The 15,486-nt window shown below is 31.1% G+C and overlaps 1 long non-coding RNA gene across 1 annotated transcript; it reads left to right on the top strand.

Moving 5' to 3' along the window:
* Window positions 1–545: 545 nt before the first annotated feature.
* Window positions 546–13,482, top strand: LOC128997053 (uncharacterized). Its single transcript, XR_008491084.1, has 3 exons — window positions 546–658; window positions 12,356–12,432; window positions 13,334–13,482. It is a non-coding gene; the product is annotated as an uncharacterized LOC128997053 (long non-coding RNA).
* Window positions 13,483–15,486: the final 2,004 nt, after the last annotated feature.

The following is a 15,486-nucleotide window of genomic DNA, read 5'->3' as shown; positions in this document are numbered from 1 at the left end:
CACCATTAACTGATAGTATATTAAAACTATTCCAAGCATTCGAATTTTTCTTATTAGTAAAAGAGTTTTTGCAAGTTTTACCTTCGAGCTTGGTTTTAAACATTAACTGAAAATTATGTAACATTATGGACTTAACTTTTTTCAAAATTTTGATTATTTAAAAATTATCAAACATTGTTTCTATGCATTAAAAAATTCATTACGATCTAAAAAACGTGTTAGATGATTTGGAACTGAAATTGATAAAATACACAATTTACGACAAAACAAATACGAAATTTTTTTAATAATAATTCTATCATTACGAGTAATTAATTCAAATACTTATAAAACTCGCTCATGAGACAAAACATATAATCCTACAATCCACAAAAAGATGATAATTTAAAATGTAATCTTGTATTCAATATAACGGATAAACGATGACCCAAAATAAAATGCTGAGCCAGCCTTTAAGAGTAGTTTCAGCACTGTGCTGCAGAGATGCAGTATGTTGGCGGCTGCGCAGCACCACCTGAAGCTGGCTCAGCATCCGGCAGTAGTGAGCTGAGCGGCGCCGAGTCAGCACTGCTTCAGCCAACTGCTAGTGTACACCGGGCTAAGTGTATCTACGATATAATGTGACCGAACCTGTTGAGGATTATTGCTGATTGTAAAGGTAAAATCTTTTGCTGCTTATAGAACTCTAATGAGTAATTAATTTTGGGAATTGTACAGAATGCTTGATTTTTTAATTTGCTCGATAAAAACGTTTTTAAGTTTGAAAAAAAATAATAACGTTATGTGAAATTGGTCAGTTATCCAGCGGTATGCATTTTTAATCAGAATATGAATAATTCACAAACCTAAGTATAATATAACTAAACCGGACGGAAACTCCTGATTTACTTACACGTTATTGAGGAAATACTTGGTACATAAAACTGTTGTTTAACTACGTTTATTACTCGATAGGACTAAATAAAACGTGATACTTTGTATGTAAGAAAACACGCGAGGATATTTCTAAAAATAATTTTACTGTCTTTTATATAAATTTCTTAAACAAAATACAAAAAAATTATGAGTACATATTTATAATATACATGAAAGTAAAGATTTTCTAAATGTACAGTACGTGTCTACCTTTATTGTTTTTACCCATAATTTCTTTACAATAAATTAAATCGGATATATTAATGGGACTTAAACTGTATCCTGACTAATATACTTACAAACAATTGAATATACAATATAACATATGTTTTTTTTTTTTTATTCCTACAACATAAAAACATTTTTGTGGATTATGATGTGAAATAACTTAATAAAAAATATGTTGAAACGATCAAATCTATTTGAAGAATCGACGACTTACACAGTGTTTTAGCGAATTTCCCATTTAGGGAATACGCTATTACTGCAGGTCTCATGGTAAGACCTAGACCCCGGACCGATTTACTTTTTCGTTTTGAGGTCCCCAAATGCCAAAAACACCATCCGTTCAAATTCACACACATCTATATATATATGTTTCCGTTAGCGCGATAACTCGAGCAAAAATAATCTGATTTTGATGAAATTTGGTAAAAACGTGTAAACCTACGTTTATTCGAACGTAACTAAAAACAAAAGATTTTGAAATTTCTTTCTAAACCATTTTTTAGAGCTTAAAAAGAAATACCAGTAATTTAGTATATTGAAGCGCTGTTGTACCCCTAAGCGTAAAAAAGGGCAATTAAAAATTCCCATTTTATTCTTATGGAGAAAATGAAATTTGTTTTAGTTTACTTGTTTATGTGTTGTGTTTATGTGTGTTGTTTATATGTTGATAAAATTTGGCAAATTTATATTTTTCATCCTATACTATTGACCTATGGTCAAAAACCCGTTTGACCTTCCCCCTAGCAGCAAACCTAAGCACTTAATAAATCGAATGTTATTTGTATTGGAAATAAATATGTCATATTTATGGTAATATTTTAGTAAAAATGTAATCAGACAAGTTGAAATTCGCTTAGTCTGCAGGTTTGCTGTGGCAGGGGTATTAAAATATACATGAACAATGCTCTTTGACAAGAGAAATTTGATGGTTTAGCTAAAAAGATATCAGTTTAAAGTATGTTTTCACATTGCCATTTATGTGGATATTATAAGTTATCATCTTACCTACTCACAAAGTAACTATGTTTATACTATAATCCACCTAAAAGCTTCTTAAGTTCTTATCAAAGCCAGGGATTAGTAGCACTTCAATGTCAGAGAGTTAAGTAAGTACTGTTTATAGAAATTAATCCAAATCTGATGTTTGCTTTTTATGTGCATAATGAAACAAACCAATAACATAAATTAAATAAACAATCAAAAGATTATACTAATAAAAATATAAGTTATATTAGGTATCATTAGGCCTATGGTAAATAATTTATTGGATTTAAAATTATATACGAAAAAAATATACTATATTTAAACAGAATATTTAGCAATTCTAAGGAACAGTGGTATTTCTAAGGAACAACAGTGTTTTTTACTAACGAACTGTTGAGTTTTATTATTACCATGACCTGGTAAGTAATTTAGATCATTCCGTTTTAAGTATGGCTTAATACAAAAAAAAAAAAAAAAAAAAAAACATTGTACGGCTCTTAGAAGTGTGTATACTGTATAAATTCAATATTCTTCTTCCTTAGAACTACTTAAAACTACGTGACTTCATTAAAAACGCACAGTTCCAACTCCCGCTATTAAATGTCATTGTAACATATTGTGGTACATGTGTGTGCATTTTATGACATGCATTTTATATTATTTTACTTGCATAATGTCTGAACAATATAATTGGTATTGATTATATGAATGATAAATACATATAATAGACCTTTGTTTTATTTTATAAACATATGGTAGTACCGTATATTGTGGCATTATTTTACATTTCATCACTTTATACCATCGTAGCCTGGAGCGTTTAATCACAGTTGTTTTACTGGAAATAATTCTTTTTTGCCTTCAATTTAAATTATATTACTGTTTAATAAAAATTCTAACAGCTTCCATTATATTTATGGGAATAGTATTTTATGGTTTATAGTGAAATTACGGGTTTAAAATCAAAGCTTGCCTTAAGAGTTAATTTTTTTTTATTGTTATAAGCACGTGGGCTTTGTAAAAGATAAAAATTTATACAACCTATAAAACTAGTATACATAATTAATATTTGTTGTGCTATCGTTAAAAGTGGTTATAAAACCTATAGATTAGCATGGTTTCCTAGAGATTCAATAATTTTAAAACGTTTTTACTAGATCGCTTTATTGTCCGGTACAAATTTTGCAATTGATATAAAACCAACGTCCCGATGAGCTAAATACATGAAACTTGAAACATAGCTCACAAATGGATGACAACGCAGTATTAAATCATTTTATTTTCATAATTCCTTGGACTACGCCCCATGGGCGCGTTTTTATTAGCTCACTTTCTGAATATACAACAAACATTTAAAAGTAAGGATGAAACATCTGATTACAGATAATAAGGTTTTGGTTATGTATTAACAGGCCATATAAAATACTAGCAGAGAACCCGTCCTTCGTACGGGGTTGGCATTAAGTATGAATGCTTATTGCAGTTATACTCAAGTTTTTCATTTGCAATGGGGGAGGACACAGTTTGATAAAATTTGCTTCTTTAAATTTACGGTACAGTATACTATAGTATTAGCCATCTACCATATCCATATAGTTCTACCACTTCACCTACACAATATAAACAAATAAATTATTAAAATTCGCAAAATATCAAAAATATACTTAACATATTTACACATTAAAGACTAAAAAGTATAAAACAAATTATAAATAAAAATATATTTTTTAAATGCCACGTTTTTAAAAGCACTAAAAAGTTTAAAACAGTATATATATATGTGGAGAGAATGAGTACTTATAAGATATAAAACGAAAAACGTGGGGTGCATGCAAAAGATAATTATAATAAGTGAGGATAATTACGCCCTACGTTTTTCATTTTAAATATTACAAGTATTTATTCTCTCAACATATTTATACATTATTTTCTACTTTTTAGTGCGTTTAAAACCGTGGCATTTCTATAAAAAGTATTTTTATTTATAGATTATTTTTCTTGTCTGTTCACGTTGCTTAACGTTTTCCTTACCATCCCAACTCTCATGCCCTTAACACCTGACGACTACCTCTTATTGTACTACATCTTTAACTGATAGCTCAATAACAAATAGTACGAGGGCTTAGAAATTTATCTAGCTTGGAATTCACCCGGCGATTTTTCATATCTTAAGGCGAGAACTATACTCATTAGACAACTTAAATAGGTTATTCTAATAATCATTTTACAAAAGGGCTTATGCTACAGCCCTGGAGTCTGTCTATATACTATTTGACACTAAGATTATGGATAGCTGAAAAAAACTGTTGTAAGTGATAACAAGTTATTTCAACCTACTATTGTAAGAACAAATAGACAATATTAGGGTTAAATACTATTTAAATAATATGTATAACGAATAGTAATGTAAAAAAATATTATGCTAAGAAATAAACGAACGATGAAATAATATGTAAGCCGGACCAAGGTTAATATAATACTATCTAAAATCCATTTACAACTTTTAATTTTACATGTATATTTTGCGATTATTTGATTTAAAACAAATAAAACATTTGTTGAGATAACTCCAAGGATATTTTTCTGTTTCTATCGTGTTACAATTGGAATTAAAATACAGCACAAGCGTTCATTTAAATCCTCTTAACAATGTTTGTTTGATCGAAAGCAAAGTGCTTGTTTAAGTGAATTTGTAAAACAATGCTGTTCTAACATTGCATAGCACTTTATTTTAATTATGATTTAAAACCGTTTGTAAAAGTTTGAACTCAGTAAAGTTACAAAGGATAAAATTATATTGCATTCTCAATTTCATCTTCAGGTAGCAAAGCAAATTGTTTTTGTGGTGAAGCTTTCCCTACATTTTACTTGGAATATATAATATATTTGTATTACTTCCAGTAGCTAAAGTTCCAGGAAATCACAATTGGAATTATTTGGATAAAAGGAAACCCTTTCCAAAGTCACGTAAGAGAGGTTATACTTGTTAACCTCTTTTACATGTTGTATTCAGCATGGCGTTTGTATACATGTCGTATTCTTAGCCTATAATCATGAGTGTTACCTAGTGTATTTTTTCTGCGTATTCGGTAAAGTTTGACTTTTTATTTTCGAACGAAAAATCAACCCACTCAGAGTAAAAAACCCTGCGTTTTAAATAACTATCAAATACGTACTATTGCCAAATGATCAATTATAGACTACTAGGTGAAACCAGTCGAAATTAACGGTTACTTTCAAGGCTTACGCTAATTCATCTAACTGCGATAAATTGAGTGAAACTATACATATTTTGAGCAATTAGCATTGATTAATAAGTGTAAAAACAATAATGATATTAATTGCGTTAGTTACCAAATATAGTTGATCATTCAATGGATAAAATATTTCCCATATTGTGCGTCATCGGAGTTGTTAGTATGCTATCTGGAATCTCTTTCTTTGGAAGAACCTTTAAATAGTATTAAAATCGTATTGGTGGATCTTTTGTAGTTAAACACTTCCGTGATTTCATCAGTGTAATGCAGATTAATCTATGATTTTATTTGAAAAAAATATCTGTCTGTTGGGAAGACACGTTCTCACTTCAAAGGGTAGTATATCCGTAACAGTGTAAGTTTAATTTTTCCTTCGTCACGTCACGTCAGTTCATTCGTACTTCTGTGCCAATTAATAACCCTCTAGCACAGTTTTGAGAAATTGGTTGTGGTGTTTCTCTTAAAGCTGGAATTCCTTGACATAAGGGATGTCAGTTAATTGTCTCAGCCTTATCAATTACATAAAGTTGTCAATATAATCTCTCCACGGAATGTTAGGTGTAGTGGATTATACTTGAAGTGAAGTTGGCTTTTATTCTTGAACTGTTAGGGGCCTCCTCATTTATGTGGTCGTGCAGCTTCATTGGCAACAAATAATGCGAATGACATAGTAAGAGCACAATAAAATTCTTCTACAGATGAATTTTCTGTTGTAGAAATATAAGCCGAATTATAAATGTCACAATGCGAGTTTGAGCATTTTGTAACTATATTATATGGGTAAGTTACATAGATTTTTAGGTTGCTGCTCAGTGCACTTTAAGAATATATATTTTCGAGATAAATTTAATGGTTTTTGTTGCTGAGTAGCGCTAGTAAACATGCACAACCCTTTTCATTAGTCTAATAACACTCAAAGGCTCTCTAGGAGTTCACGTTCTTATTTGTATACATATCTGTATTATGTTTTCACTAAGCTTAATGAATACATCGAAGTAACCTCTCTGAAAAGTCTGCAGTATATTGCAGTTTTCCAGCTTAATGAATTTCTAAATCATGCACATATTTCTACATAAATATTGTAAAATGTTTTATCCACTTGCTGTAAACCACTATTAATTTAACAAAATATGGACACGGCTCAAATGGGCACCGTGTTCTTCTGCACTTGTATTATTTTGTATTGTATTACACAATTGAAGATTTTTCCAATGATTGAAAGCATGTATGACAGTAATCTCATGAACCTATGATGATCTGTCTAGAATAATATGATAAAATATAGGGAAAAGGTGTGAAAAAGGCAGACACCAACCCGTAAAATAGATATAAGATAGTTCAATAAGAAACAATTGTAGGAGCTATTGTCATAAAAGGATTTTCCACTGATTTCGTAATGGAACTTTATATTGCAACACAAATGATACAGAGGAAAATCAATTTTAAAATCAGAAAATAACATTGCAAATACTTCTTTTGGACAATTCAGTAACTCCCAATAAATGTGGGTTGTTTAAAACACAATAATTTTAAAATTAACAGCTGTTTTATTAAAAGGTATTATCCACATGACCAAAATGTAAACAAATCCGTGGAGGGATATTTAAAGGCTTCTGGGGCAGAGCCCTAAGGGACTTTACTTCGTGTTTCTTTTGATAACTCATCTAGAGACCAAGACCTTTCTTTTGACACCTCTACCAAGTTTCTACGCCCAGCCGTTCTCTCAAATTAGTGGTGACAAAGTTTCCAATTAAATATTTAGATTCCCCCATGTTAATCTTGTGGGAGAAAACCCAACTTTGATGGAAGATCCTGCCCAAACTAATAAAGATTTCAAAAAATGAAAAACACTAACAGATCAGGGCCATTATTTTGACTTTTAACCATTAAAATTGGTCCAAAAATGAGGGAGGAGTTCTGTTCACAAAAATAGGCATTATATTTTGCCAACGAAGGCGCACAACCATATAAACGAGGAGGCTTCTAACAGTCCAAAAATAAAAGCAAACTTCACTTCAGGTATATTCTACTACACCTAACTTTCCGCAGATGAATTTGCGTAAGCCTTGAAAGTAACAGTCGATTTCGAGGGGTTTACTTAGTTCTCTCATAATATTCGTAGCCTACTGTTAAATCTTATTACGTACAGTACTATTTAGGTGCGTGATTAATTCTTGGTTTCAGTTTTAACATATTTAAATATTTAGTACCAACAAACCAATTTAACTATTAAGTTTATTTTTATAAATGTACCATTAGTTTTATCTCGCAAAATAAACATTTTTATGGTTGTTAAGTCAGTAGTTATAAATGGGATTGTAAACACAACTAAATCAACCTACGGTTACGGCAGTGTACTCGTATTAGCACTATGGTAGTGATCCGCTTCTAATGGTAATGGCCAAACAATTCACTCAGCTTTCATATTGAATATACGAAATCTGAATGAGCTATAGAGGGGTGGGATATAAATCTCCAGAATTTGTAAAAAAATATCCGTGTCGTAATTTGCAATTAAAAAGCATCCATGTGTTGCCACTAGCTACTGTCAAAGAATGCACGACAAACGCTTACGTCAAGCGAAACCTGACAACCAAATCCAAGATGAAGTGTTTAGGGGTCTTATTGTATAATTTTTAGGGTGATATTGCTCAGTTACTACCGTTGCAATCAAGCTTTATCAAGCTTTATGCAAGCCATCAGATATATCAAATCAGTTTTGTTCAATGGAATCATATAGAAAACTCATTGACGTTTCATATACGAGCACATTAAAAAAGTTTTTCAACTAAAAACTGTCATGCGTCAATCCGCCAAAGTGAGAGTCATTCTCGTAATGCTCTTACTAATATTGCTCATGGAACGACGAGACTATACTGAAGATTATTTTCTTGACAATCCATAAAAAAAAATACCAACAAAATCACTAAATTGCAACGCTGTTCGTATCATGACAAGAAGACAAGAAATCGTGCTGAATTAGCTACTTATGACTATGACAAATTGGCTAAACTCTTGTGTCATTCATTTATACCACAAACAAACCTTTAATGCCGCAATAGTTAGTTTCGATGAATGCTAATATCTTAAACATTTTTTTATAATTGCCAAAATATGTACAGTTACGTTCACAGCTTATCGACCAATGCAGGATTAGTCTATGGTGTTGTTGGGACTGTCCACGATATTTTATACGAACTTGAAGAAGTCTTATCACATTCGGAAATGCAGCCTTTATGTTTGTTAGTTGCGTTTAGTATTTGTAGGGGACCCACATTTTACCAAAATAAGGTTATTACCTCGTCTGCAGTTCCAAAATCGTAGTTTGTAGGCCTACTTATAGTTACATGTTTCGGCAGAACGCCATTGTCAAACTATCTTAGTACATGAACATCAAAATCCACTTATTGTAGCTTCGTCAGGTAGACATTTTAGTTCACATACTCGACGACACATAAACGAAGACACATACGGACGGATAAAATACAATTAAGTAGGCCTACTGATTTGTACGACATTGCCGCGATCACGAGCGATAACAGATGAGTTAGTGTTGTAACTACTTGGTATGGTAGCTGTATTTTTGTAAAATTTAAGCCCAGTTAGTTCAGTAGTTTTTACGGTAAATAGTTATACACATTCAGACAGTCACCATTATATTTTTATATAACACTATAGATTGATACTGTTAGCAAACTGCCTAACACTTTTTGGCATTATGACAAAGGGTTATTCTGTGATTACAATTATCAGAGTACACCAGGGCCGCAGAAGTAATACGGTGGTGTTAAAGCCAACTGTTCCAATGTAACCACAGAACACGAAGGCTCGAGTATAACAATTAGCAAGAATTAATTCCACTGGTGGCCTCCAGTTGAATACGTTAGGACGAAACAATTTGTAAGGTGTAAATTGCACTTGATACTTTTTAGTTTTAATACTCGCCAACAATCATTGATTAAAATATGATGACTAGGGGGATGAATATTATTTTATTCAATAATTTGAACATACATATAATAATGACACATACATTTTTGTAATACTATATACATATATTCTAGTACTAATAAGATGAGATGTGTTTATTAACAGCGTTTATACAGGGTGATTGATATAAGTGTGCCAGCCGTTTTATTCAAAAACTATAAGAGATATCAAAAAAAGCTAATTGGTAAGTGCCTTGGATTTTTTAATAAAAAAAATGTAGTCAAGTCAAAAAAATTATTTTAGCCGCCATTTTTCCAATATGGCCGCCAACTTTGATTTTTCTTATGGAACACCCTGTATTTTATGATGTATTCTGGTGGAAAATGTAATTTTAAGACGATTTTATTCGTGTGATTTTTTTCATAAACCTAACCGTTTCAAAGATAATAATGGTTTAAGTTGTGAAATTTTGAATGGATTTCTAATATAACAGCTGGCATGCTTGCTTAGGCCTTTATCGAAATTCTTTCTCATGCAGAAATTTCAAAACTTTAACCATTATTATCTATGAAACTGTTAGGTCATTGAAAAAAATCGCAAGAATAAAATCGTCTTGAAAACACATTTTCTACCAGAATACATCATAAAATACAGGGTGTTCCATAATAAAAATCAAAGTTGGCGGCCATATTGGAAAAATGGCGGCTAAAATATTTTTTTGACTTGACTACAATTTTTTTAATAAAAAATCCAAGGCACTTACCATTTAACTTTTTTTGATATCTCTTATGGTTTTCGAATAAAACGGCTGGCACACTTATATCAATCACCCTGTATATGTGAGCACGAGAATACAATATTTTCATATGATTACTTTATTCATTGACAAATGGAATAAAATTGCCATTATAGTTTACCTTTACTTGTGAATCCGTATATAAAATTGTGTCATTGCTACACCAGGTCTTTTCCCACTCTTTGTTCTAGTCAGCTGTAACAAAGTAGAATTGATTTAGAACCTGTGACATTTAGCTGCTAAAATTGGGAAGAATCGTCGTTGATTGAAATAAACACCTAAATATAAAAAATAAAATAGCTTACTTTTCCTACCACTTTAAAGGTAGATAGGAATTTGTAAGTTTTATATTTTGTTCTACATTTGTATTATTCCTAAACAAAGTTATCTTGAAAGCACTCTTGTTGTTCTTTTTCCTTTAATTGCTTTGAAAGGAAACCAATCTCAGGTTGATCACTGACAAAAAGCCTATGTAAGGAACAAGACCGCTTATCAAGACAATGTACATTTCCGATGCTCAAACATAATCATGAATTAAGTTTTTTGCCTCTGGGGACCTCAAAACGTAAGTAGATACGCCCTGGGCCCAGGTCTTACTTTGAGACCTACGGTAATAGCTTATTCCCTATATGGTAAATTCGCTGAATAGGAAATTTATTGGTATTATTGAAACTTTAATTTCAGGAAATATGGCATGTACAATGCATTACGATCATACTCAATACTCATGGCTTTATGAAGAAAAATTGATTCACGGGACTTACATTTTTAAATTTCCCATTAAATGTAATACTGACCATTCAGATTCAATCATATATTTTACACAACAGTTGTAATCCTTTAAATCCCTTAACTATGATTTCAAATAAAGTAGCCATTTGCACAATAAACAAAGCCAAGTCAGTATTGGGAAAGAATTAAGCCCGAGTGGATATTTCAATATTCTGCAACGGGGATTAAATTGAACGAAACCACTTTCCGACACAACTCATTTCTTGCACCTCTCTTAACTCTGACTCTAGCTTTACTTTATAGAAACCCATTACTTGATCTTGATTAAGTCATGTAGTTCCAACGAATATGGCATAACTATTACTTCGATATGTATTGATCTTTTTCCCTGTCAGTAACCAACATATATTTTTACTTAAGTGAATAACTTTCAATATGGATATGCCTTATGCTTTTTATAACTTATATTTTCATTAGTGTAGCATCATCCAATAGTTCATATTAAGATAGTTGACGACTTTCATTACATAATAACTTTTTTCTGACACCAAATACATACTAAAATGTTTTTAAAAGGATCAAACTTAAACTACGTTATTATTTAAACCTTTTGCAAAACTTTATATCAGAAAAACCCTCTGCTCATGAATGAAGTTCTAATATTTTTGACATAAGGTTTCGTTTTACTAACTAATATAAACTAGCATACAAGAAATATATTAATTAATTTAAGCCCTAGCATTTTCATTGTACAGTGTTATGAAATTAAATATAAATCAATAGGATCACGGACAACTCTATACGTTCAGTTCAAGGGTGGGTAAATATGGAAATTGTTTGTTTACCATACTAAGTGGTACGTGTTTCCGTGGGATAAAGCTTAATGTCTATTTACCTGGTTGTTGAACATGCAAAACGTCATTAAGAACAACACAGCATATAAGCTATTTTTACTTTCTCCTTATACATAGTATATAGAGAAGGTATTATTTTTGTAAAGATTTTCGAGTTTGGGTATTGAGTGGATATATCTGTTTTGGGTCCCCATGGACACAAAATAGTCGTTTTTTAAATAATGTCTGTGTCTGTGCATGTGTGGATGTGTACTAGACTACACCTGTGGTCCAATTTTGATGAAATTTGGTATTTAGGTACTAATCCATGGTATATCTAGGCACTATTTTTTTATTTTTTTGATGTTTTTATTTTTAATTGCGATTTTTTCATAAAAACCCATAGCAGAAGAATTGAATTTTATCGAAAATGACCCAAACAATATTCGTGAGAATTTAGTATGCTGTAGCCCTTCCAATTCTAAACAAAATGGTATAACTCTAAAAGAAGTTCAAGAGTCAATGTAGCTTTTCTGATTTTACCTATAAAATATCATATTTAGTTACTCTTATCACTTAAGATTGATGACAAGATAATGGAAGAAAGTATGTGTCAGATTTCTGATACCATTTATATTATACATTATGTTCAAAGTTACTTATTAGTGTATACATTTTAGGATGTGTGCACGTGTACGATTCATGGCAACAGTTCATTCGCTTGTCAGCTTAGGCCTTTGCCTAACTTCAAAATCAGGTAAATGATGTTCGCTTTACTTTTAACCACATTTTTGTACTTTTTGTCTATTTATATACATAACTTATTGCATTATGATTTAAACAAATAAAGATTTATGTTAATACATATTCAACGATAGTTACTAATAAAGGCTATAACTAAAGACAACACTATTTAGTTGTGTATTTACAAATATTTACTTTAAAAGAAACTGACTTATCAATCAACTGCCAACAACTTTGCTTGATACAGCATTAATTTATTTTTAAATTTAAAACGGAAATACTTTTTTTATTTCACCATCCCATAAACACCATCAATATTGAACTGAAGGATTTTAGTATTTATATAAACCCTAAAATAGTTCAGTATTTACTTTTTTTTATTTTTTGCCTCTTTTTTGTTCACATAGTTTTAATAGAAAACACATTATGTATTGCTTTTATGTATAATATATTTGTAAAATGTTTTGCTTTGGATATGTAATAATTATAGTTATCCAACACCAATAGGGTATTTCGGTGGTATAAGCTATATTGATATTATAATAAAACTCATTTCATTAGCACACCACAAAAAATGGCAAGGTTTTGGAGCGCTTTTCCTTAAAAGCGTTTGAATTTACTTCATTATAAAAATGCCACTGACGTAGACACGAGCATAAAAGAGAGAAAACTCTTAACGTTCTTGACAAGTTACTAAATGTTTATAAAACGTTATTTAATCTAGAAACCTAAAAAGTCCAGTAAAGGTCATTGCACTACTGAGAGGCAACTTAGTCTTCTAAGAAATACAAATAAGGTAACTTTAAGCTTTATAATAATAAGTTGAACTGTATTAATTTTCTTTGTTGTATCGATCGTATTACCTTTTGCATTATCCCTACATTATATTTAAGTTATTTGATTTATTTTTACAGGAGGAGGTCCCAAATCTTTTCCCAAGGAGGAACCGTTCAACTTAACTTCTCTATTCACCGACAATGAGGACAGATCCTTGCAAGACCTTTCTGGTTTCTGGAGCTACAATGATTCCTCGGATATTTCCAAGTATGAGGACTTCGATCACTCCAAGCTTCTTGGTAGGCGATCCATGTTTATTTGACCTTATTTATCCATAATAAAGCCGATACTTGACCTATTTTTTGCCACAAGAATGTATGTGTTAGATGTGTACACACGATTTAATCATCACAGTATGAAGATGCGTTATTTCTTGACATTATGATGATCGTTTGGATCCTTATAACAGCAAAACAATTCATCATCTATGAAACTTGCTATGTTAATTGTATATGAAACATACCTTTCTTTTTCTCTTTTTTTCTCTATTTGTACAACTCTAGCCCAACGTATTTAGTATAAGGAGCAGTTTTATAGGTTATGATAATAACAGATAGTATATTTTATCACTAAGGCGTAAAGTGACCCTTTCTGTTCACTGTTTGTCGGTGTGGGGACTTGTAGTTTTCGAAATTTCTAACATTATTTTGAAACTAAGCTGGAAACTTTATAAAAATTTCATGAAAATATAACCTTTCAAAACACAATTTAACTTGTTTTTAATTTTTCTAATGCAAATAAGCAGTTGTTTAGTAATGAGAGATTCAATAATTTCGTTTATCTAGATTGGGTTAGTGTGCATTAAAAAACTGCAGTATGGCGGAAAAAATACTTGTATACTAATTTTAAGAGCTTAGCCATGCCAAAAAGGGGTTTCGAGCAGACCACGAATTAAAAGATTTTAAAATACATAAAAATATTAATATTTTAAAGCTTCAATAATAGTGAAACAGTTATTTGTATGTGTGATGATTTTGTGTGTCTAATTTATTCCAAAAGTTTGCTGAAGAAATCCACCTTTTTAAATTGGAAAATACTCACCAATCTTCGGTTTTCTTTTCAATGATTTATCTTTAATAGCTGTTATACTCTTTTTGGTATCTATTTGTGTGAGAAAAATTCAAGCGACGCTTGGTTTTTAGAAAGGAAAATGTGTTTTTATACATCTATATATCATGACATTGTTTTCCTTGAATCTGCCACTACATTCTGTCACTGTTGCAGTTCCAAGTTATTATTACATTATATGGGGTTCACATAACTTGACACATGTTTTTTATCTTGAATCCGGGTAAACCTTGTATTTTAATTGTATACAATGAGTTAAGTTAACATTATTCTGTCTAAGTAAACCTAACGTCGTTTGTAGGGCGACCGGTTTCGACATATATGGCGTCATTGCCAAAACGGAAGTAAAACCAATCCTGGGAGACGAGAAAGTCTAAAAAACACCTATCATATACACGAGCACAAAAAACTTCAAAATGCATGAACATTGGCCATACAACTCATTACAACACGGCGGCGGGTACAGCGTGCAGGTCTAGGATCTGTTTAACAACATTTCACAAAAAAGTATCTATTTAAGTTTGCTAACCAATAAAGAATAAATAATATAGCATAATAAATTATGTCAATGATTCATATTTATAAAATAAATAAGTTAAGTTAGAATTGTATACTTGGAATACAATAACATTAAGTAAAAATAAAATGCATATTAGACATTAAATATTAACACTATTCTAGAAATCCATATTTTCTCGCTTAAAACCTTGTCAGAATTTACGAAAATATTAGTGCAAAATTTCTGTTACGTTGAATACAAAATACACACTACGCCGTCTAGTTCTGTAAAAAGTCAAATAACAGTGTGACAATGCCAACGGCAACGTTTAAGTATGCTCTCTGCAGTTAAGGGTGTCCTCTAACATCCAACCACTGTAATGCCCTCCAGCTATGTTTTAATCAGCATTGTTTGTCCAAAGGGCTTCAGAATTGTTGAAAAGGTAAAAACTCTGCCAATATCATATTCGTGGTCAAGTCCGTTGTACACTTTACCTACACAAAAAATGGGGAAAATCTTTAATATTGCATATTTGGGTCAATTAACTTTTATAAATGGGCCAGCCAAGTTTTATAATTGAAATAATGTTGTAAATTACAGTGTATTATAGATGTATTAATATCTATCATGATCAATTGCTCTCATATTCTTGCTGCTTTGAAC

The sequence above is a fragment of the Macrosteles quadrilineatus genome, unplaced genomic scaffold (assembly GCF_028750875.1).
Source record: "Macrosteles quadrilineatus isolate MER2022 unplaced genomic scaffold, UCM_ALF_1.0 Scaffold_6__1_contigs__length_79288215, whole genome shotgun sequence".
Lineage (NCBI taxonomy): Eukaryota > Metazoa > Arthropoda > Insecta > Hemiptera > Cicadellidae > Macrosteles > Macrosteles quadrilineatus.
This window is presented reverse-complemented; position numbering and strand designations above follow the sequence as displayed.